This window comes from Eublepharis macularius, chromosome 19, assembly GCF_028583425.1.
Source record: "Eublepharis macularius isolate TG4126 chromosome 19, MPM_Emac_v1.0, whole genome shotgun sequence".
NCBI lineage: Eukaryota > Metazoa > Chordata > Lepidosauria > Squamata > Eublepharidae > Eublepharis > Eublepharis macularius.
Window position 1 is genome coordinate 14636279 of NC_072808.1, and position 23660 is coordinate 14659938.

General features: G+C 45.9%; 1 protein-coding gene and 1 pseudogene across 1 annotated transcript in view; both read left to right on the forward strand.

Moving 5' to 3' along the window:
• Positions 1–13023, forward strand: part of LOC129346330 (caM kinase-like vesicle-associated protein) — a 46338-nt pseudogene extending 33315 nt beyond the window's left edge.
• A 7079-nt stretch (positions 13024–20102) lies between these two features.
• Positions 20103–23660, forward strand: part of UBA1 (ubiquitin like modifier activating enzyme 1) — a 45382-nt gene continuing 41824 nt past the window's right edge. Inside the window, exon 1 of the mRNA XM_055003403.1 lies at positions 20103–20177. The gene's annotated coding sequence lies outside the window, so the exon portion shown is untranslated. The remainder of the gene's footprint in view (positions 20178–23660) is intronic.

Here is a 23660-nt window from a genome sequence, read left to right on the forward strand (position 1 = left end):
TATAACTTGCTTTTCTTCACACTGGAAACACAACACTGCTTACATTGTCTTCCTCTTCTCCATTTTACCATCAGAACAACCCCGGGAGGTAGGTGATAGGGAGATATTGGATTTAACTAGACAATTGGTACCTGTAGAATGACAAGCCTTAGGAGCCATATAGAGAAAGGAAAGTATACAGAGCTGCAAGACCACTGGTACGAAGTAAAGTAGAAAGAACTGAAAAACGGCCAGTGTGGTGTAGTGCCAGATTAGGATGTGGGGGAGACAGAGCAGAACTAGACGTGACAAATTACACGAGTCTGAGCGAGTGCCAGGAATTGTGTCTGATCCTACCTGCCTGTGTCCATTTCCCAAGGTGTCCTGCAGTCCTGGTCGTTGCATATGTCAATGAATCTTCAGCAAGACGTATAGTCGTAGTGGCGTGTGTTTGTGGTCACCAGGGCTTTTTTTCTGGGAAAAGAGGTGGTGGAACTCAGTGGGTTGCCAGCACAGGGGGCAACTCTTGGTGGGAGGTGGTGCCCCTGGTACCACATGTGCACGTGCAAAGTGCATGCATGCTCCCAGGGCCAATGACATCACTTTGGGTCAGCTGGAACAAGGGGGGAGTTTTTAAAAGTATAAATCGCCCTAGGTGAAAATGGTCACATGGCTGGTAGCCCCGCCCCCTGTTCTCCAGACAGAGGGGAGTTTAGATTGCCCTCCGTGCCGCTCCAGTGGTGCAAAGGGCAATCTAAACTCCCTTCTGTCTGGAGCTCAGTTGGCGGGGCCACCAGCCATCTGACCATTTTCAAGAGGTTCTGGAACTCCATTCCACCGCGTTCCGGCTGAAAAAAAGCTCTGGTGGTCACTATCATCAAGTTGGCATTGCAGAGAGGCCATTTTGGTCCAAATCCCCCCCCTCTACCACGGAACCTTGCTGGTGACTTTGGGCCAGTCACACATTGTCAACCTAACTTAACTCCCACAGTTGCTGTGCGGATAAAATGGAGGAGAACAAAGAAAGCGGCTTTGGATCCCTACTGGGGGAGAAAAGCAGGGCATAAAGAATTAATTAAATTAAGACAAGAGAGAAAGTTCATTGAGGAAGAAAGTGAGATGGAAAATGTCTCAAGGTAGGAGCTTGGGGGAGGGTGAACTTTTGCGACCTCAACACTTTCCCCTTCTTCGTAGCCTCCATCTCACTCCCATCAATCCACAAATCCTTTTCTTCCAGCAATTCTCTGCTTCTTGCTGAACATCAAGTTCAAATGTTTAATTCAGAATCAAAGATAATGGAATGCACAGGATCATTGCAGCAAGCAGATTTGCATGATTATTATTTTTAAAAGTCCCCCCCCCCATTTTATTGCTAAAAATTAAACAAACCTTATATAAAACAGAAATTAAAAATATGACAATAGTGGTAGGTCTACACATAAGCATGATTATGAGCTCAGAACCAGGGCTTCCTGGTTAAGTGGTTGGGCTGCAAATCAGCACTCTGCTGGTTCGATTCCCACTACTACCACGAGCTCAGCAGGGGACCTTGGGTAAGCCACTCCTCTCAGCCCCAGCTCCCCAGCTGTATTGTGGGGATAACAGTAACACTGACTTTGTTCACTGCTCTAAATGGACACTAATCTGCTTAGAAGAGTGGTATATAAGCACAGTTATTATTATTTGAGAGCTGCTATCACACTGTGGTTAAGTGGTTGGGCTACAAATCAGCCCTCTTCTGGTTCGAATCCCACTCCTGCCCTGAGCTCAGCAGGTGGCCTTGGGTCAACCACTCCTCTCAGCCCCATCTGTATTGTGGGGACAATAATAACACTTACTTTGTTCACTGCTTTGAGTGGACACTAATCTGCCTAGAAGAGTGGTATATAAGCACACTGTTATTATAATATATAATGATTTGTTCCCCATCTCAAGTCCACTCTGTGTGTTCCTTGCAGCGCCACTGGCGGAGATGTTTTTGACTGGATCCTAGACCAAGGTTACTACACGGAAAAGGATGCCAGCAACGTCATCCGGCAAGTGCTGGAGGCATTGGCCTACTTACACAACTTGCACATTGTCCACCGCAACCTTAAGGTAAGGAGAAAACCGGGGAGTCCTGATCAGGTGAACCTCCAACTCAGTAGGCTTAGTTCAGATCGTTCACTTCAGAAGAAAAGGGCCGACGTTTATCCTGTAGGGTGAGTAGAGAGAGAGATTCATGTAGAGCAATGCTATGCATGTTGTCTCTGAAGTAAATGCTACTTAATTCACTCAGGGCCAAGCTACACATGACGAATGACACTTGAACGGCAAGTGGATTGAGTGGAGGGCAAGTGAACAGGGAGAAATACACTTGCTGTTCAAGTGTCATTCGTCATGTGTAGCTTGGCCCTGAGATGCACCTCCTAGAAAGCGTAAATATGAATGCAGTCCAACAGTGTGATCCTATACACACTTACTTCATTCTAAGCCAATTGGAATCAAAGGGCTTAGACTGGGGTTACTCTATCTAGGAGTTCACTGAGATCAAATTTAACAACTTAACGAAGGAAGTTTTGTCAAATTTCTAAAATTTTGAGGGAAATAATATCTTTTAAGTTTGAGGTGTGAAAGAACATGGGAGGAAGATTGAGAAATGCCATTCTAATTAAATGTATTGCATCAATTACGTTAGATACCTATCAAGATTAAAATCTATGCAGCTATAGAAAGAAAGACAACGTTGACAATGTCAAAAAGTAGCAAAAGAATTTTTAAAAATCTAATGTGTTAGTCGTGTTAGTCTGTTGTAGCAAAATAATAATTAAAAAAAATTAGTGGCACCTTAACATATATTTAGCTTTTGTGAGTTACCACTCATGCATCTGACGAAGAGAGCTGTGGTTCTCGAAAGCTTATGCTACAGTAAAGTTGGTTAGTCCTAAAGGTGCTACTGGACTCTTTTGTATTTTACCACTCACTTTGTCAGACAGATATCATCACGATATCTGACGAAGTGGGCTGTGACCCATGAAAGCTCATATGGAAATAAATGTTGTTAATCTTTAGGGTGTGAAAGAGAAAGCAGAGATTTATTGACGTTTGGTGGTAAAATACAATATTACAGGGATGTAATGCAAGATGGCTAACACCAGGTTTTCTTTTACCCTGCCCCTCCATGTCTCCACAACCATCAGTTGGAAAATTTGATGTACTACAACCAAAACAACCGTTCCAAAGTGGTGTTGCGGGATTTTTATCTCTCACGTTTTGAGAATGGCGCCATCACAGAACCATGTGGGACCCCTGAATACTTGGGTATGTATGCTTTTTTGTCTTTACAGGGCTCCCCCCCCCAGGCTTGCCAGTCTCCAGGTGATAGCTGGAGATCTCCCGGAATTACAATTGATCTCCAGGCAACAGAGATCAGTTCCCCTGGAGAAAATGGCTGCTTTGGAGGGTGGAATCTATGGCATTATACCATTCTGATGCCCCGCCCCTTCACAAACCCCACCCTCTTCAGGCTCTGCCCCCAAAATCTCCAGGAATTTCCCAACCTGGACCTGGCAACCCCCTCCCTTGTATCTACTTCATGCCTCATCCATAGAAACTAGGAGATTAGTAGAGTTGCCATATTTTTATTCCTGACACCCTCTAGGCTTTTAAGGGAGGGGCAGGGAGAAATTCAACAAGTGCAGCTTTTTTTCTATAATGGAGAGATGACGGCGCAACACCTGTTGGATTTCTGCCTCTCTCACATAACTGTGAAAATCACAGAATGTCATGGGGGAAAGGGGGGGGCAATGCCTCCCATCTCTTCAGATTCAATTTTCTCTACCATTTTCTCTAACTTTCCTTTCACCCATGTGTCTCTCCCCACACAGCTCCTGAGGTGGTTGCCCGGCAACGTTATGGGCGGCCTGTGGACTGCTGGGCCGTCGGGGTTATTATGTTCATTCTGTAAGTCTGCCCCAGTGTGAATGTATGTGACTGAGTACGGGAGACAGAAATTAAATATGGAATTGGTTGAGGCTGAGCAGGAAGGAGTAGAATGAACTGTCAGGAATTATTACAGTCATTGTTCTTAGTTCCTCTGAAGAAGTCCAATAAAATCCTGTTTGGTGTTACCTCAGCATTCGATATGAACATTTAAGAAACATCAGAGGTTCTCGGGGCTGTGAAGTTATGCAGGGAAGACTTTAGTAACCCATAAATTGCATATGGTGCCCGGTAGAGTGAAAACTATTGTGTAGCATAGAAGTATCCTGACTAGAGATGGGCACGATCCGCATTACGAACGAAAAAAACCCACGATAATGGCGATTGCGCGATCGTGACCCAGCGGATCGTGATCGTCCACGGCCAACGATCCAGCGGTCGGGAGAGGCCTGGATCGGGGTGTTTGGACTCGGTTTGGGGATCCAGAGACTCAGGCGCCAGCAATCTATTCCTGGGGCAATGGAGCCAGGGGAATGCCTGAGCTCTGTTTGCCCTCCTTCTGTCGCCCTGGAAACCCGAATGGAAGCCCAGCTTTCCTTGATCAGCAGGGCTTCCTTCCAACCACAGAGCAGCAAAGCAGTCACCAGTTGGGAGAAGACACCCTGAGGAGGGAGGGGGAAGGGGGTGTTCTGTAGCCATGGGCACTCCAATCTCATCCCTGCAAACCCTGATAGGCAGCTCTGATGGCCAAACACAGACCTCCTGTGTTGCTGAATGGGACTCATGCTTATAAATAGCCGTGGTCTCCCAGGCTGGGTTTCACTTTCTGCGAGCAGTGGAGTGGGACAGAGCTCTTGCTTGCTACTTGCTAGCCTTTGGAGAGAGAGAGAGAGAGACTGAGAGAGTTGGCCGCTGCCACAACCCACCTTCCCACATAGCTGGGAATACCAGCGCGCCCCGCTTTGGCATCCACTATCCACGATCCACGGTTTGGGAACGGGAGATGTTCGGTGTGGATCATTAATTTGGCATCTCTAATCCTGACCCAGATGGCCCAGGCTCACCCAAACTTGTCCCATCTTCGAAGCTATGCAGGGTTGGCTTTGGTTAGTCCTCGGATGGGAGCTACACCGAGTCAGGCGATGGCAAACCGCCTCTGAATGTATCTTGCCTTGAAAATCCTATGGGGTCACCATAGGTGTGACTTGACATCACTTTACACAGGAAAGAAGCATTTAAAGCAATATGTTGACTGTAAACATCTGGGAGGAAATTATTTTGTTATATTAACACAGTGTGAGCAAGCGTGTTATGATGGCTAAAGCACTGAGCTGTGGACCAAGAACACACTAGTTAAAGTCTCGCCTCTGCTATGAACTACCTCGGAAGTCGTAGGCCATTTTCTCTCAGCCCTTCAGCAATATGGGGGTACTTATTTTGGCCATTGATAACCAGCTTCTCCAGATATGCGCTTGAGGCAGCTAAAAAAAGAAAACCTAACAATAATAGATACAAATTTAAAAAGAATTCACAAATACAATTTAAAAACAAATAAAATTAATCTTTAAGCAGTAAAACTGTTTCAGTCTACATGTTTAAATCTGCAGGCAGTCAATGAAACCAGTAGTGTAAAACAACCACAGATAATAGTCCGCTATAAAAGCATCTTCAGGTGGGAAAACAGGATCAATTCAATGGAAAACAATGCCCTAAAAAATCTAATTCAAAGCCTGGGTGAATGGAAATTTTTTAGCCTGGCATCCAAATGTTAGCAAAGGAGGCACCAGCCAACCTAAGGGGAAGGGTATTCTACAAATCTGTAACTGCAACCTAAGGGGAAGGGCATTCCACAAATCTGTAATTGCAACATGCACAAGATCACAGCCTTTGATCTGGATCAATTCTTCTGGAATTCAGTGTTAGTCTGTAATCCCATGGCACCGTAGAAACAAACTAGATCACTTCGAGCTGGGTTTGCACAGGGGAACAGTCTGCTTCGAACCAGGCATACGGCGAGGATGTGGAGTTCAGGCTGCAAGACCTCGATGGACTGAGAGTAAATTTGGGGAGGGTATGTTTTTTGAAAAAGATTATTTTATATGAATTACAAATACAGAAACGATGCACGTTACAGTGCTATGAACCATGTTACAATATTAAATTAAACAGAGGAAAGAAAAGGAAAAAAAGAATATATATATATATCAAGCTTACATTTACACTAGTATAGTCCGCAAAATGAGGAACAGTGCAATAAGGTCAAAGATAAACACATATTTTTGCATAGCATCTAACTGCAGGTGAAGCTAGAATGATTGTAATTCATAGAATCATAGAATCATAGAGTTGGAAGGGGCCATACAGACCATCTAGTCCAACCCCCTGCCCAGTGCGGGATCAGCCTAAAGCATCTCTGACATAGAATCATAGAGTTGGAAGGGGCCATACAGACCAATTCAACAGTATCCTTTAGTTTAAAGATACTTAAAGAAGATGCTTGAGAGGATGAAGATCATTAGGTGTTAGATATTCAAAAAACGGGTACCATTTAGGTAAAAAAATCAGTTTATTTTGGGAGAGGGTATGTTGAAGTACGTTTGGCTCAGAATTGCTTTCTGCTGCTCCTCCGTGACTTTTTCACTGTCGCCACCCCAAACAGCCTCTCTGGGAACCCCCCATTTTATGATGACACAGACGATGAGAACAGCGACAGCCACAACCGCCGCATTTTCCGGAAAATTCTAGCAGGGGAATATGACTTCGACTCCCCCTATTGGGATGACATTTCTCTTGCTGGTAAGTGAGAGCACTCAGTGAAATCTTTGGTAGCCCTTAACAGATTCACCATAGACCTAGATCACCATAGATTCAAATCACCTTGCAATGTTACGAAGCTATGGTTTGGGCCACGAGGTAGGAGAAGAATCCTTCCGGCTGCATGTGGGGAATACCATTAGAAATTATTCCCCATGCGGGGGGGGGGGGAACCCTCAAGTCCCTACAAATAAACAATGGATTATCGAAGAAACAGTCTAACTTGGGCTGCTTCGTGGAGGGGGCAATTCACAGCTGTGGACTCATTGCCACATTCGGTTTCCCCTCCTCATGCTGTTCGCCATTTCTCCATGTGGAAGCAGCCTGAGGGCCAAACTACAAGTGACGAATGACACTTGAACGGCAAGTGTATTTCTCCCTGTTCACTTGCCCTCCACTCAATCCACTTGCCGTTCAAGTGTCATTTGTCACTTGTAGCTTGGCCCTCAGACTGTTCGCTGCTGTGCTTATATTCTACCTGTAGGACAGATTTCTCTTTTACTGTAGCTCAACTTTTCAAACTGGATCCCCCACGAGCGGTGAAGAGGTACACCCATTTTACCACCCAATTCCTGCTTCATCCTACTGTATCTGTATCTCCGGCTAAAGTCTGGAATGCAGAGCTGTCATTCATTTCCCCATATGTTTCCAACATTTTTTCCCTGGCAGCCAAAAAGCTGGTGTCACGGCTCATGGAAGTTGACCAGGACCAGCGAATCACAGCCCAGGAGGCATTGGGGCACATTTGGTGAGTAGGGGGTTCCAGGGTGGGGCCCTCCAAACACCTGTGTATAGATAAAAATTGCTTGTCTATTATACTCTGCAACATCATACCAATAAATGCATTAGGAAACATGGGTCAAATCCACATTCACCCATTACCCGCATGTTTATCGGATATCTTCTGTTTGCCTCCAATCCGCGATTTTTTCCTCTTCATTCACATTCCTGCTTCCAATCCGTCTTTCTCGCGTGTCCCTCCGGTCACATGGCCGCTCGAAAACCGCTTTTTTGGGTGGGACCTTTTTTCCCCGCCCATTTTTTTTTATTTTTTTGAGCGCACTTTTCCGTTATTTTGATCTTGCTTTGTAAAGAAACATCATTGAAGATAACGATGCCTCTCTTTCCCCCACTGACAGCACTGATGGCTCTCTCCTGTTTCTTTTTTGGAAATTTGGAAGCATGTGGGAAGCTTTCGTGGGCATTTCCTATGCAGGACAGTTCAGTGCCTGAATTTTACTGAAGTTTCACTTCCTTGGAGTGTCATTATTTCAATATTTCGTAATTTTGATATTACAGTAATATAAAATAAAAAAAATTAAAAACAGTTAAAAAGGAAGTTTCGCGAGTCGGTTCTGAGGATGGATTCACCCCAAAATGATTTTTCAAACTACCAGATTTGATTCAGAAACAGCATAATCAATAAATCCAATGCTATGAAGTCAAAAACAGTCTTTTGCAGACTACGGAGCACTTGCAAGTTGAATCAGCCAATAGGAACTCTCGGAACGGCCGGAGAGACAGGAAGGGGGGTGGTTTTTAAAAAAACCACGTAAATTGTGCATTGGCCCGTTCACGGCCACTGTGAAACTCCCATTGAAAACCTGTGACCACATATTCGGGAGAAATGCGAATGAAATGCATCTGTTTAATGAGGTAATGTGACCGGCACTCGGGATTGTGTGGGGAATGCGGGGAACATGCGACTTAGAATGAGTAATGTGGATTTGCCCATGGCCCTAGGTGGGGGCATCTGTTCTCAGCTCATCTCCCCAGCCCTGGATATCATTATCAGAACCCCCTTCCTCCTTCTGCAGCCAATGCAGTGTTAATGCAGCAATTCTCTTACTGGGGTTCAGGGACTCAAGGGTACGCAAGCATAACTCCAAGCGGTCCCTGAGTCCTACAGGCAAGGCCCTCTTGTGCCCATCTGGCTAACGTGAAAACCTGCTCCTATCTTCTTCTGTAGATTTATGTCTTTATCTCTCCTCCCCTTCATACATGCTCATCCCTCCCGCCCCTGATTCCATCTTTCTTTTCTCTTGGCTGGCAGGATATCTGGCAACATTGCCTCCGAAAAGAACCTCAAGGAAGGCGTCTGTGCTCAGATTGAAAAGAACTTCGCCAAGGCAAAGTGGAGGGTGAGTCCTGTGGCACTCAAGGACATTCCGGCACAGGGAGGGGGATGTGGGAGGGAAGACACACCACTGCAAAAAGTGGGTGGAAAGGATACTATGTACTAGGACTGCGGTTTTCAAAGGAACCCTTCCCCTGTCAACTTATCTGTTGCAAAACTCTTGTACGGTTGTCACAGAATGCTCATTTCATATGGAATTCTGGCCCAGGCTACTGGATCTCACCATTCCATCTCTCAGACTGATGGTACTTTCTAAAAAACGTTCAACATCATCCCTCTGCATTGCAGGTGAACACCAGTAGGGGTACTTCTCAGGGAAGCTGGTGTGCTGATAATGATTTTCTCATTGCAAGGGTTTCGATAAGTTTTTGAGATAATTCAAAGCTCTGTGCGCTATGCTAGCACCTATTTCCAGTACTTACAAGTTCTTTTCAATTCCCAGTTGGGAAGCAGAGATAAACCTACAGGCTGCTGGCACCTATAAGACTAACAAAATTTGTGGTAGGGTATGCGTTTTCGTGAGTCAGAGCTCACTTCGCTAGCTTTGTTCCTGCTGTGCTGCAAAGATGTGAAGTATCTGAAGAAGTGAGCTGTGACTCACCAACGAAAGCTCACACCCTACCACAAATTTTGTTAGTAGTCTTACAGGTGCTACTGGACTCTTGCTCTTTTCTACTTCTACAGACAGACAAACATGGCTACCCACCTGGATCTGAAGGGAGCTGTGACTCACGAAAACACACACCCTACCACAAATTTTGTTAGTAGTCTTACAGGTGTTACTGGACTCTTGCTCTTTTCTTCTTCTACAGACAGACTAACACGGCTACCCACCTGGATGTGAAGAAGGGAGCTGTGACTCACGAAAGCACACACCCTACCACAAATTTTGTTAGTAGTCTTACAGGTGCTACTCGACTCTTGCTCTTTTCTTCTGCTATAGACAGACCAGCACAGCTACCCATCTTGATCTATCTCCACAGGCCACTATTACTAAGATTTATGAATTAATGGATTCATTGAGCGCTATGGCATGTTTAAACCCAACAGTTAATATTGTGTCAGGCGAGTAGCTGCAGTAGCAGTAGCTGGGCAAGGTTCCGACCAGCAAGTCAAGCTCCTTGATTCTCAAAAGCTTGTACCCTGGAAACTTTTGTTGGTCTTTAAGGTACTGCCGCACTCAAACCTTGCAATAATATTGCAATAACCATACAATGCCCTCTAAAAGATACTGAGTGGCCAGTTGTCCCCCCTCCCTCAGGGTGGCAAGGAGATGGTAGCGTCTAGCTTTGTTCCTTCTTTGCTGAAAAGACTGGAGTCAGGTACTCTCAAGGAGAAATCTTGAGCTTCTCGGGGATCTTTCTTCCCTCTCTCCCTCTTGCAAGCGCTCGGAAAAACCCATCAGCCAAACGGCCAGCTTTAGAAGAAAATGCCCCAATTATTTTTAATGAGAGGACCGAAAGGTCCTTTACATCAAAGTGATAACAGAAAACATCTGCTTGAGACAGAATCTTCGGCTTCTGGGAACGGGCTGCATTTATCCCCCTGGAACCTCCTCTCCTCATCTATTTTGTGTATTGCTTCCAGCAAGTCAGCTTCTCTTAGAGGAGTTCAATCTCACACTTAATTATCGTTCATTCCATCCCCCCCCCTTCGCCAAACAACTCATGCAAGGAAAAGACTGCCACAGATGCAGTCAAACCACAGATAGCTTACCTTAATGCTTCACAATTGTGGCAAAAGCACAGAGGCAATTCTTCTACGGTTCTCAGCTGTTACCTCTGAGCCCTTCATTCTTCGGCCACGTCCCCGCTGAATGTTGTTGGGGTTCACCAGACCTTGATTGGTTCTAAGGTTTACAGGCAGCACTTTGAACACAGTTTGAAACACCAGCAGTGGTTGCACGGGAAAAGGTGTATGCAGATAGGGGTGTAAATAATTTAAACATTAACAAGCACACAATCTATCTAGCCCACGTTCATTTTTCTTAAGAAAAATGAACGTATTTTACATGCTTTTGCGTCAGTTTTATGTGTGGGCAATTAACATTAAGGCCGGCCCTGCCAAACATGTGTTCTGTAGCCACAGATGATCCCGACCCTCTGACTGGTTTCCCAGCCCTTGGAAAACATTAAAACATTTGCAGCAATAATAAATGTTTATTTGTTAAACGAGAAAGTGGCAACCTGAGAAAGGGCTTTCTCGGATGTGATGCCAAAATTTTGGAACTCCGTCCCCAGGAAGATTTCTCTTTCTCCTTCTATTGCTGTAGAAAAGAGCAAGAGTCCAGTAGCACCTATAAGACTAACAAAATTTGTGGTAGGGTATGAGCTTTCGTGAGCCACTGCTCCCTTCTTCAGATGGTAGTGTCTAGCTTTGTTCCTACTGTGCTGCAAAGAAGTGAAGTATCTGAAGAAGTGAGTTGTGAGTGACTCACGAAAGCTCATACCCTACCACAAATGTTGTTAGTCTTATAGGTGCTACTGGATTCTTGCTCTTTTCCACAGTTACAGACAGATTAAAACCCATCTTAATCCTTCTATTGTCGTCTTCAGGGCTTTTTTTCTGGGAAAAGAGATGGTGGAACTCAGGACCGCACAATGACGTCACTTCGGGTCAGCTGGAACAAGAGGGGAGTTTTTTAAAGTTTAAATTGCCCTTGGCGAAAATGGTCACATGGCCGGTGGCCCACCCCCTGATCTGCAGACAGAGGGTAATCTAAACTCCCCTCTGTCTGGAGATCAGGGGGCGGGGCCACTGGCCATGTGACCATTTTCAAGAGGTGCCGGAACTCCATTCCACCGCGTTCCAGCTGAAAAAAAGCCCTGGTCATCTTCCTCCAAACTTTTCTGTTTTGTTTAGCATACCCCCAATATGCTAATACGCTGGCGTTGTGTGTGTTTATATGTTTTGATTGAATTCTTTTATATATCCTTTATTTTAAATATTGTTTTAATGTTGAAACGTTTTGAGGCGCGTCACCGTGGGGGGCCCTATTTGGGTGGAAAGCCAGCAGAGAAATGCTTTAAATAAATAAAATAAGCAAACCCATTATCGTTTAATGTTTTACGTCTCTGCATGAAGGTCGGGGCTTCTTGCTGATAAAACTAAATTGATACCGGGCAGTCCACTTCAATGAGCCGCACGAACAAAGGAACACACTCCACTTAAAGGAATGTCTTCTAACGGAACACATTGCATTGGAAGGACTGTTTGATAAAGAAATATGTCACATATAAAGGGTCGCTTTTTGCCACATAAACGAGAGCTATCTTTGAAATGGCCACACATAACAGAATGCTCAGTCTGAATAGAAAAAACTTATTTTAGCTCTCCTCTCTTCCCCTACACATCCACTACATAAAATCTTGTGGGTTTTTTTGGACCAAGGTAAGTCACAGGTTTTACCCGGTAGTTGGTGAGCTAGATCCTACTACTTACTTTAAAAATGTATTTATTTAGAAAATTTGTAACCCATCTTACTTTTCCCCTAAAAGGCAACTTGCAAAAATTAGGTACCCTTTTTGCTTACAGTTTGTTGTTTTTTTTGCTTACCCAGGGCTTTTTTCCCGGGAAAAGAGGTGGTGGAACTCAGTGGTGGAACTCAGGACCACACAATGATGTCACTTTGGGTCAGCTGGAACAAGGGGGGGGGAGTTTTTTAAAGTTTAAATCACATGGCCGGTGGCCCCGCCCCCTGATCTCCAGACAGAGGGGAGTTTAGATTGCCCTCCTCCCTTCTGGCTGGAGATCAGGGGGCGGGGCCACCGGCCATGTGACCATTTTCAACAGGTGCCGGAACTCTGTTCCACCGCATTCCTGCTGAAAAAAAGCCCTGCTTTTACCTAACATAGTCTTTCCAATGGGCACCAGTGCCTGGAAACAAGTCCAATGATTCAGCAGCAGACAGCCACGGAGCACTTTGGAAACGTGGGACGAGTTTATGATCGTTCTCCATCTTTTTGCAGAAAGCCATCCGGGTTACTACTTTCATGCAACGTCTCCGGGCTTCGGATGTCAGTGGCCGCCTCCCCGTCACTCCCCGTTCCTCCATGAGCGTTGCCCATGAGGTCACCATCGAGACGCCCAGATTGGCAGAACATCTGGAGGCACCGTGCCTACTGGAGGAGCAAAAGAACAAGAGAGAGGGAGCCGCAGAGAAGAAGGAATAATGGATCTCGTTTTCCCCACCCCATATTCCAAGCGCCTTCTTTGCTGAATCCACCCCCCTCTTCTGCCCTTGGAGGGGGAGGGATCTGTGGCACACCAGCATTGAGGCAAGGAAGTAGGGCTGGGGTCCTTGAGCAGCGTTATCCCCTCCACAAATCCTGTCTTTGGTCAGGTGTTGGAGCTCTTTTGTTTGGATAGCCAGAAGGCAGGCCGGATCAACCAAACAGAGATACGTATTGTACACGGGACTCGAGTATTAGCGATGGGGTTGGGCTGGTAGTTGTTACCTGCCCCCCCCCAAAGAAGGCCTCTGGCTCCTTTGCAGGAGGAGGGGACCCCTTTCTAGACCTTTCCCAGTTAGCCAGCGCAAGTTGTGCGCCTTGCCATACAGCAGCTCCACCCCAAAGCAGACAAAACATTTACGCCTCCTCGGGCTACAGCCTCTTCTCAAGCTCACTGGCCAGTGGCCCAGGCCATCTATGTCCCTCCTTCTGTGAATTTGTAGGGATATTAAGAGGAAGGTTTGGCCCACCACAATGCCCTTCTCTTGCAAACAGGCTACAGTACATGTAGGGCTTTTTTTCTGGGAAAAGAGGTGGCGGAACTCAGAGGGTTGCCCTCGGAGAAAATGATCACATGGCTGGTGGCCCCGCCCCCTGATCTCCAGACAGAGGCGAGTTTAGATTGCCCTCTAAACTCGCAATCTCAACTCCGCTCTGTCTGGAGATCAGGGGGCGGGGCCACCAGCCATGTGACCATTTTCAAGAGGTTCCGGAACTCCGTTCCCCCGCGTTCCTGCTGAAAAAAAGCCCTGAGTATACGTATGGAGCAAGAAGGGGGAAATGTTTCTTGGCCAATGCCCTGAGGCATCCTTAGACTAGAGCTCAAGTCTACCCTTAGGGGAGAAAAGAAAAGGGGAGCCATTCCAAGGCAGTGAAGCAAGAGTGGGAGGTGAGTCCGGTGGCAAAGGGATCCATTTCCCAATCTTTCCCTCTCCCCACACCATTTCATTTTTTACAAATGGCAAGGGGCTCTTTGGAAAGTGTCTCATAGATTTTACTGCCATGCTGGTTTGGTTCCGAACCCCAGCTGGACTGTGGCGGGAGGGAAGGGGTAAGAGGGATGCATGTCCAAGCCAGCTGCATGTTTTATGAAGATGCTATTTTAATACAGAAACTTCCCAGCTGCCCCACCCTGGTGCTGTCCACCCTTTCCCTGGGGCAGCTCTGGGAAATAAAATAAACAGAGTTTCTCTGGTTACTTGGATCTTTGTGTGTGTGTTAATGGGGATCGTATTCAGGGACTTTGTACCGGAGCCCTGAAAGAAGATATTTATGGCAGCTAACAACATATATTATACAATTAAAACCATACATATCTAGGCTTGCCAGCCTCCAGATGATTCTCTCGGAATTACAACTGATCTCCAGGCAACAGAGCTCTGTTGCCCTGGAGGGAATGACTTCTTTGAAGGGCAAATTCTATGGAATTATACCTTACTGAGGCCCCTCCCCTTCCCAAACCACACCCTCTTCAGGCTTCACCCCCAAAATCTCCGGGAATTTCCCAACCTGGACCTAGCAACCCTATACATATCTCAAAAGCCATAAAAACAATACAAAAGAACTGGCACCATGATCAATTCAGGCTGTAATAAAGATCTTAAAAAAACATGTACACAGCTGCCGCACAGCACAGCTCTGTTTTGCGAGCCCTGCGGAACTTTCACAGGTCCTGCAGAGCGTGCATCTCAATCGGGGGTGCGTCCCACCAGACTGGAGTCAAGGCTGAAAAGGCCCTGGCCTTGGTTGAGGCCAAACAAATATCCCGTGGGCTGGGGACCACTAGCAGCTGCTTATCCACAGAGCGCAAGGGGGGGCACAGTGGGAGAGGCGGTCCCACAGGTATGCAGGACCCAGTCCGTAACAGGCTTTAAACACCAAAACCAACACTTTGAACTGGATCTGGAACTGAACTGGAAGCCAGGATGGATATGTGCCTGAAATGGCGTCCCCATAAGGATGTGTGCCGCCGCATTCTGGACCAGTTGTAACTTCTGGACCAGTTGTAACTTCTGGGTCAAGCCCAAAGACAACTCAGCGTAAAGTGAGTTACAGTAATCCAACCTGGAGGTGACCATCACATGGATATGGGGGTGAAACCATGTTTTTAAGGCCCTCCACTCCCAAATCTCCCAGTATGTTATAGCGTTTGGAGTGCCAGACTAGGATCTACACGACGCAAGTTTGAATCCCCACGCTGCCATGGAAATATGCTGGGAACTTGGGCCAGTCCTGGGCCGTTCCCACGCGGCTTACCTGAACCCGGAACGCTGCGCAGCATGCCAAAAAAAATGTGGAAGATCACGTTTTCTCTTGCGAGTTTTGTGCGATGTGCAACATCGCGACTAGAGCGGAAGATCGCGTTTTCTCTTGCAAGTTTTGCACGATGTTGTGCAACATCGCGACTAGAGCGGAAGATCGCGTTTTCTCTTGCAAGTTTTGCACGATGTTGTGCAACATCGCGACTAGAGCGGAAGATTGCGTTTTCTCTTGCAAGTTTTGCACGATGTTGTGCAACATCGCGACTAGAGCGGAAGATCGCATTTTCTCTTGCAAGTTTTGCACGAGGTTGTGCAACATCGCGACTAGAGCGGAAGATTGCGTTTTCTCTTGCAAGTTTTGCACGATGTTGTGCAACATTGCGCAAAACTCGCAAGAGAAAACGCGATCTTCCACATTTTTTTTGGCATGCTGCGCAGCGTTCCAGGTTCAGGTAAGCTGTGTGGGAACGGCCGTATACTCTCACCTGACACTACCCTACAGAGATGTTGTAAAGATGAAATGGAGGAGAACAGAACCATCTCAGCAGCTTTGGATCCCTTGCGGAGAAAAGCAGGGAATGAATGAAATAATGGACACTCATCTGTCCATGAATCTATTAATACAGTTTGCATTCTTTCTCTAACCCACAACTTGCTGGGGCTATTGGTAATCCCGCGGTAATTTTGTTCATTCATTCATTCATTTATACGTTATTTATAGTTTGCTTTTCTCACAGAGACTCAAGGCAGATTACACAGTTTGCATTTTCAAGGACATTTCAATAAACAACGTAATAGGGTATAGAAGTACAAATTTGCAAAGCTTTAAAACTTGCAAGAATCTAATAGAATTGAAGAAAGGCTAAAACAGAGAATAAGCAATTCTAAGACTAACCTATTAGGCATAGATCCAGAGGAGTTAGCCGTGTTAGTCTGTAGTAGCAAAACCAAAAAGAGTCCAGTAGCACCTTTAAGACTAACCAATTTTATTGTAGCATAAGCTTTCGAGAATCAAGTTCTCTTCTTCAGATGCATGATCCGGATCATGCATCTGAAGAAGAGAACTTGATTCTCGAAAGCTTATGCTACAATAAAATTGGTTAGTCTTAAAGGTGCTACTGGACTCTTTTTGATTTTGCTATTAGACATAGGAACTATCCAGTAGGATTTTCCTTACAGCAACGGACAGTACATAATTATAAAGTCTATAGTCTCTGTCCCATTCGATTTATAGACCGCCCTTCAGGACAATTTAATGCCCACTCAGAGCGGTTTACAAAGTATGTTATTATTATCCCCACAACAAAACATCCTGTGAGGTGGGTGGGGCTGAGAGAGTAAAAAGCCCTCTTGAATCATTCGGTTTTGCACCGTTAGCGGAAAGCCAGGAGAATGGGAGCTTTACTGACTTCTTCAGGTAAGCCATGCCGTAGGATGAGGGCCACCACAGAGAATGCATAAGTATGAGCAGGTCTTGATTTTGCCCCTGTACAAGGAGGCCCCTACAGAAGGTCTTGTTCAGATGAGCGAAGCTGCCGTGGTGAAGCGTAAGGAGAGAGGCAGACCCCTAGATATGCTGGCCTGAAGCCAATAATGGTATCATCTTTTCACTAGCAGAGAGGCATTCTGAAGTATTCTGCGGTAATAATAATAACATTTGATTTATATACCGCCCTTCAGGACAACTTAACGCCACACTCAGAGCGGTTTACAAAGTATGTTATTATTATCCTTACAGCAATCACCCTGTGAGGTGGGTGGGGCTGAGAGAGCTCGGAGAAAGCTGTGATGGACCCACGATCACCCAGTTGGCTTCAAGTGGAGGAATGGGGAATCAAACCTGGCTCTCCAGATTAGAGTCCTGCCGCTCTTAATCACTACATGAAACTGGCTCTCCAGGGACTTATACTCTGCCCCACTTCCATTTGAGATTGTGAACAATAGAATGGCTAGTGACATATGAGAAGATGCAATTCTTCAAACAGACAATAGCCATGTTACTCTGGAGTAGGAGAGTTTGCCCTGAGGTAGTTTGGTGGTTTGTAGAGGGTCCTTGTGACTTTAAAATCAAAAACCTTCTTACAGGATCAAAAGCCTCGGTGGCGTCTTACTTTACATGCATTTCCCCAGCTCAAAGAACAGGACATTCTACTAAAATGAGTAGTTTCGGAGCTTTAGGTAACCTGTGCTTGTTTTGTCCTGGATGCCTTTTCTTTTAGCCTAAATGTCTTAGGGCTGTCTAGTTGGTGTACTGGTTAAGAGCACGGGACTCTAATCTGGAGAGCCGGGTTTGATTCCCCACTCCTCCGCTTGAAGCCAGCTGGGTGACCTTGGGCGAGTCACAGCTTCTAGGAGCTCTCTCAACCCCACCCACCTCACAGGGTGTTTGTTGTTGTGGGGATAATAATGACATACTTTGTAAACCGTTCTGAGTGGGCATTAAGTTGTCCTGAAGGGCGGTATAGAAATCGAATGTTGTTGTTGTTATTATTATTTTATTTATTATTTATGTCATTTATAGACCGTCTTTCTCTCCAAGACTCAAGGCAGATTACATAGTATGGGACTACTACAGTCAGGACATTCCAATAAACAATGCCATAGGGTATACACATGCACATTTGCAAAGACATAACATCAGCAAAAATCCAATACAGAGTCAACGAAACGCTGAAACAAAGCATAAGCAATTCTAAGCCTGACATTAAACAACATAGAACTAACCAATAAGATCGTACTTACAGCAACAGATAATACAACCGATAGCACAAAGTAGTGACGTCTATGGTCCCTGTCTCTTTAGGGAAGCATCTCTTAGAGACCACCTCCCTACGGTACAGCCTCATATCTGAGTAAAAAAGCCCTTTTGAATAATTCAGTTTTGCAATGTTTGTGGCAAGCCAGGAGAATGGGGGCTCTCCTCCTGACCTTCTCAGGGAGGCCGTTCCATAGGACAGGGGCCACCACAGAGAATGTACATGTATGGGCAAGCTCTTGGTTTCGCCCATGTGCAGGGTGGTACCTGGAGGACACCCTGTTTAGATGACCAAAGCTGCCGTGGAGGAACATAGGGAGAAAAGCTGTCCTGTAGGTATGCTGGGCCAAGGCCATGAAGAGCTTTGTATGTGATGGGTAGCCAATACAGTGACTGCAGAATGGGAGTAATATTCACGCTTCTTCTCGCTCCCAATAACAACCGAGCTGCAGCATTCTCCGAGTTGACTTAGACGGGAGACCTATGTATACTACATTACAATAGTCAAGTCTCGATGTTATCAATAGCATGGATTCAGGAGGCCAAATCGGCCGTGTCAAGGTAGGAAGCCACCCGAAGCTAGAGTGAGGTTGTAAAAAGTATTTTTTGCAGCTGCCTTAACTTGCTTTTCTGATAGTAGTGCTGGATCCAGTATAACCCTTAGGCTCTTTATTGAGTCTGCAAGGGTCAGATGAACTCCATCCAAAGTGGGGGACGCAACATCCTTCAAGATCTCTGCCTTCCCAACGAAAATCATGTCCATCTCGTCCGAGTCAATTTCAATTTGTTCATTTTCAGCCATTTGACCACAGCTGTCTGTCCACTGGCTGCATGTTTCAAGAAGGCACCTGTCACTTAAAATGGGTTACAGGTAAATCCTGGCAGAGATTAGGCTCAGCTTTTTTCCCTCAATAACCACAACTCTCTGCTTGAAATCTGAATTTGTCCAGAAACTAGACTGTGAGATTGAGCCAGAGCTGAAGGCCTCTCAAACCAGATGGCTGCCCATGGATGGGCAAACACATGGCCTTTTGCACATGTCTGGAGGTACTACTTTAATTTTACAAACCTTGATCTTAGAAACAAAAAGAGCTGTGCTTTCAAGTATTCAAATTCAGCTCCAGCTATATCTGTCTCTCTCTCTTGTCTTCCAACCCCATTCTAAACATTCCGCACATGCTCAGAGGCACTCTTCCAAATATTTTCCAAAGCTCTGTCCTGGCAACAAACTCAGCTCTGCCTTCAGGCACTCAAATTAAGCACACCTCGCTCTTGCCCTGAACCGCATTTTTCATTTGTTCTCAACCGATTCCTTTCTTCAGTCCTGCGTCCGATTCTTTGAAGGTTGCCATCCTCCAGGTGGGTCCGGGAGATCTCCCGGAATTACACTTGATCTCCAGATAAATGAGATCAGTTCCCCTGGAGGAAATGGATGCTTTGGAGGGTAGCCTCAATAACATGATACCCCACTGAGCTCTCTTCCCAAACTCCCTTTCCCCAGGCTCCATCTCCAAATCTCCAGGAATTTCCCAACCTGGAGTTGGCAGCCCTACGAGTTGCGCTTGTCTCCACGTTTGAACCCAACCAATCCAACTTGGTTAGTCTACCCAGCCATTAACCCCTCCGCGCATCACTCCCCAGCCCCTCCTGTCTTTCTTCCCGTCCATTCCCCTGTTCTCCCCCCTTCCCTCCGAAGCCACGTGCTCCCTTGCCCATCCAGCCCATTCGGAACTACATTTCCCAGACGGCGCCGCGTCACCTTGAGCTGAACCATTCTCACAAGCGGGGGGAGAGTATCCCTTTTCTTTCCTTTCGTTCATCTCTGAGAACCCTTTCCTAAAATGGGCACAGAGGAGGAGGCGTTCTGAAATTTTAACAGTTAGAAAACAAGCACGGGAAACGTTTCTGCGGCTGACAGTACGGTTAGCTTGGGAGGAACCAAGCACCGTCTCCCCCTCTTTGCTAGAATGGCCCGGCCCGACCCTCTCCTCACAGCAGGCGGCGGCTGGGGCCCGCAGGCAGCAGCAGCGGCGGGAGCAGGAGCCGGAGTCGTAACTCAGGCGGTGCACAGTGGGGGGGTGAGATCCGAATCGGGGGCGGCCTAGAGGAAGGGTGGGGGGGGGGGTGAAAGGCAGACCCCTCCCCTGATGTTTTTGAGGGGGGGCGGGGAGGAAGAACAATGATCAGCAGGGAATGATGGGAGGGGTCTAATAGAAATTGGGGGGGGCGGGACTGAATTGCATCTGGTTAATGGGAGGGGGGTGTCAGGGGGCTTGAGCCATCCAGGGGCCCTGGATGAGGGGGAGGGTAAGGAAAGTTCACAACCTGCCTTTTTATTCCTAAAATATATTGCTGGGGAAACATACAGTTTGAGGGGTGTGTGTGTAAAAGACCCCTTCCTCAATGTCTCATGTGTTTCAGACCTTAGCATATTTCCTGAGGTCAATAAGGGGAGAAAGGACCCCTTCCCTAATGCCTTGTGATTCAGACCTTGACATATTTCCTGGGGTCACAGTGGAGAGGGGGAGATAAAAGACCCCTTCCCCAATGTCTTACGTGTTTTAGACCTTGGCATATTTCCTGGGGTCACAGTGGAGAAGGGGGGGGAATAAAAGACCCCTTCCCCAATGTCTTACGTGTTTCAGACCTCGGCATATTTCCTGGGGTCACTAAGAGAAGAAAGGACCCCTTCCCCAATGTCTCCTATTTCAGACCTTGACATATTTCCTGGGGTCACAATGGGGAGGGGGGATGAAAGACCCCTTCCCCAATGTCTTATGTGTTTCAGATCTTAGCATATTTCCTGGGGTCACTAAGGGAAGAAAGGACCCCTTCCCCAATGTCTCCTGTTGACATATTTCCTAGGGTCACAATGGGGAGGGGGGTATAAAAGACCCCTTCCCCAATGTCTTATGTGTTTCAGATCTTAGCATATTTCCTGGGGTCACTAAGGGAAGAAAGGACCCCTTCCCCAATGTCTCCTGTTGACATATTTCCTAGGGTCACAATGGGGAGGGGGGTATAAAAGACCCCTTCCTTAATGTCTTATGCGTTTCAGATCTTAGCATATTTCCTGGGGTCATTAAGGGGAGAAAAGACCCCTTCCCCAGTGTCTTCTGTGTTCCATGCTCTGGCATATTTCCTGGGCTCACAGCAGGCTTCTAACATGTTCAGGGGTGCTTTCCTACCCCCCCTTTCAATCCCTTGTGCATCTCTGGGACAAAATCTATGCTGTTGTGAATGAATCCTATAGGCCACATGTATGAAACCATGTGCTGCGCACATTGGAACCTGCCATCTGGCTCGGTGTTGCCCATTCTGACTAGTCATCCGCCTCGGTATTGCCCACTCTGAGTTGGTGACTCCGAAATAGCTATGAAATCATGTTTGCGGCCCTGTTGGTGCGCAGCATGCTGTGAGCGAAAAGAAAACGCGTGCCACTGCCTGAAGGAGCTTGTGGCTAAACAGTGCGATGTTATGTAGAGTTATTTCAGTCGTGGCAATCGGTGGAGTAACTTTGCGTAGGATTGCACTGTGAATCAATAGCAGGAGAGACAACATGGGGGTGGAAAAAAGGGTTGCAGCAACTACCACATGCTTTAATCTGTAAGGTGCATTTGAATTCTCACTCTCCTTTTATCCCTTTTTAACTCCTCTGTTAGTGAGTATGATAGGGAAGTAAAAAGAGTTAACTGTCTAAACTGTGTTAAAACTAGTTTGAGCATACATCCTTGCTCATTTTCAGATGTCCCCTTTAGTCTAAAAAGTATCTGTACATAAGCAGATGATGGCATTAAGCAACAAAACACTTGGGTGCCCTCAACCTCTGAATAGGGTTCTCTTTTCGTACGTGCAGAGAGAGTAACGAAGGATCGGGAGTAGAGGGGTCTTGGGGTTGTTCCAGGACTTAATTTGAGTCAGAATTTGTCAGGAATTAATTTTGAATGCCAGAATCAGATGCAATAATAACAGGATTGGTATTACACCATGCGTAGACTGCTCTTGTAAATGTGGGAGGGAGCTGTGGCTCAGCGGTAGAGCACCTGCTTTGCACATAGAAGGTTCCAGGTTCCGTTCCTGGCATCTCCAACTAAAAGGATCAGGTATTAGGTGATGTTAAGGACGTATGCCTGAGACCCTGGAGAACTTCTGCCAGTCAGAGTAGGCAATACTAACTTTGATAGACCAAGGATCTGTCTCAGTATCAGGCAGCTTTATGGGTTACTTTCCTTACCACAATGCTAACTCTGGGGCAAAAATGAGACTTAAGTAGCTTGTGTGAGCCCAGTCTATGGACTGTGTGGAATTTTTCTCCCTTTCTTGGGTCTCTGTTTCTTTGACTTGTAAACTGGGAGAAAGATAAAGACCTAATCTCAATGGACAATTGATGACTTTACTAAGGATGGGCTGAAGTGATATGATATCTCTAAACAGGCGTGTGTTAATGAATGGGCTGTATGTATTTGTTATCCGATGCCCCTTCTTCCTGTATTACGATGGCTGTGGCTAAAAACTTGGAGCAATAGTTTTTTAAATTACGTTTTTAAACTTCTTCTGAGATTGATACACTGGGACTTGGCTAAGAACGCTTCTTGGCTCCTGCTTTTTGAATCTTTTCCTTTCAAAAAAACATTAAGGCTGCCTACTAATTCAGTCTGCCTAATTTAGTGGTCCTTAACCTTGTTGAACTTGTGGATACTTTCGAAATGTTGAGAACAGGTAGTGGTCGCCACAACAAAATGGCTGCTGTGGGAGCTGGGTCCAGTCACAAAACCTTGGGGGTTTCGGACTGGCTCCTTCCTTTGGGCAAGAGTTTTGGTAGAGAAGCAAGAAGTTGCCAGTAAACATTTTGGTGGGCACCATGGCACCCAAATGGATCTTATACATTTTAATTCCTCCCTTCCTCCAAGGAATTTTGGGTGGCATATATGGTCGTCCTCCATTGCCTTTTTTATCCTCACAACAGCCCTGTGAGGTAGGTTAGGGCAAGACGCAGTAACTGGCTCAAGGTCACTCAGCAAGCTGAGCGGAGATTTGAACCTGGATCTCCTATCTGAAACTTTAAAGATTGCCTCACATTTTCTGCAATTAAAGATATTTTTAATCATCAGTTTTTAGATATTAAATATATTTTAGGGAATGCTCCTGTATTGAAGTATTGTCATTTGAAAAATTAAGTTGAGTCAGTTCATTTTACATATTGTCAAAACTTCAGCAAAATTGCTTTGTTAAGATTTTGAAAGGAAGCCTGAGAACATGGCAGTTCCACAAACGGAGATGAGGCTAGTTGTTAGATTTTAAGCTCATCTTTAATATTTTCTGCTCACTTTGTTTCTCTGAATTCCTTGCAAGTTTATCCAAAAACAAAAGCGACCTGCATATAGATGCCGTCTGAATAGTCCTGGATAACTCAGTTTTCTAATTGCAGCCTGTCACAGAGATGCCAAAATATGTTGAAATATTTCAAAATGCTGCCTGTTCTTTCAGTATGGTCAGGAAATTTTTGTAATTGTGTTCGAGGCCTTAGCGTCGAGGTCGGCAAAGGCCTGTAGGCTGAATTT